Source organism: Colossoma macropomum, unplaced genomic scaffold, assembly GCF_904425465.1.
Source record: "Colossoma macropomum unplaced genomic scaffold, Colossoma_macropomum, whole genome shotgun sequence".
Taxonomy (NCBI): Eukaryota; Metazoa; Chordata; class Actinopteri; order Characiformes; family Serrasalmidae; genus Colossoma; species Colossoma macropomum.
The window spans coordinates 16739248-16740947 of NW_023494805.1; the positions used below are offsets into that span (position 1 = coordinate 16739248).

A 1700-nucleotide genomic window follows, 5' to 3' on the forward strand; every position below is an offset into this window, starting at 1 on the left:
TGTGTGTTGCGCTGGTCTGAGTGGATCAGACACAGCAGTGCTGCTGGAGTTTTTAAACACCTCAGTGTCACTGCTGGACTGAGAATAGTCAACCAACCAAAAACATCCAGCCAACAGCGTCCTGTGGGCAGTGTCCTGTGACCCCTGATGAAGGACTAGAGGATGACCAACACAATCTGTGCAGCAGCAGATGAGCTACCATCTCTGACTTTACATCTACAGGGTGGACTGACAAGGTAGGAGTGTCTAATAGAGTGGACAGTGACTGGATACTGTGTTTAAAAACTCCAGCAGCACTGCTGTGTCTGATCCACTCACACCAGCACAACACACACTAACACACCACCACCACGTTAGTGTTACTGTAGTGCTAAGAATGATCCACCACCCACATAATACCTGCTCTGTGATGGTCCATGGGGGTCCTGACCACTGAAGAACAGGGTAAAAGGGGGCTAACAACGTATGCTGAGAAACAGATGGACTACAGTCTGTAACTGTAGAACTACAAAGTGCACCTATATAGTAAGTGGAGCTGATAAAATGGACAATGAGCGTAGAAACAAGGAGGTGGTCATAATGTTATGCCTGATCGGTGTATATACATATATATACCACATTTACAATATAAATGGAGCACAGAGTGAGGCAATGAAACCACTGACAATTAAGTACCATCAAAAAGAAAGAAATGATTGTATTTGTTTTGTTGTTTTGTTTTTTTGAGCTGGGAAAAATTGTTGTTCTTGTGATCTACATTCCTCTGTTCTTATAACAGATCCACTGACAAATAGGAGGAGTCTTTACATGCTTGAACAGTAGCACCAAATCTCTCCTCATTATCTGAACACTGGAACCACCATGATGTTTCTGTGCTCTCTGACTGTCTTTATCATCATGCTAAGTAAGTGTTGCTGACTGCATTTCTATCTATATGAAAAATATATTTTGTGTATTTAAAGTGTTTGTTGTTATTTGTGTTGTTTCTTTGTGGTGATGTATCTGAGTATGTCAGTGATAAATTAGGTTGTTTTGGTGATTTTTGTTCTATTTCTTCACAGGGAACTCTACACAGTCAATAGAACCAGTGGAGAACAAAACACAGGTTCATGCTCGTGAAGATGAGACAGTTACTCTCTCCTGCAAGTATGAGGTTAGTGTGGAGAGTCTGCAGTGGTATCGTCAGTATCCTGGATCCAGACCAGAGTATTTACTGCTGAAATATCCAGGATCAGCTGATGTAACCCGTGCAGATCCTACTTTCTCACGACTGGGATGCTACAGACGATGGCAGCATATGGAAACTCTCAATCTCCTCTGCTGCAGTATCAGACTCTGCACTCTACTACTGTGCCATGGAGCCCACAGTGACAGGAAACCCAGCTACACTGTACAAAAACTGTTTCATATGACTGAGGTAGAGTCTTGCTTTTCTCAGCAGGGGGAGCTGTTATTACACTCAAAGATCTTGTCTTTCTTCCTGATGTCACTTTGTAAAGATCTCCCTGTAGAGAACTGTGTACCCAATTTGTGCCACTTGAATGAAAGTAGAAATACTCCAGTAAAAATGTCCTCTATTTATATTTCTATTTGAGTTACAGTGCAGAAGAACTTCAGTAGTTTAAAATATATCATGTACCATCTGTTGTAGGAATGTCAATGTACCTCCTACAGCAGCACCACAGCAGTCCCTAGTGTGA

At 42.0% G+C, this 1700-nt stretch overlaps 1 pseudogene; it reads left to right on the forward strand.

Moving 5' to 3' along the window:
* The first annotated feature begins 861 nt into the window (after window positions 1-861).
* On the forward strand, window positions 862-1346 carry LOC118826588 (annotated as a pseudogene).
* Window positions 1347-1700: the final 354 nt, after the last annotated feature.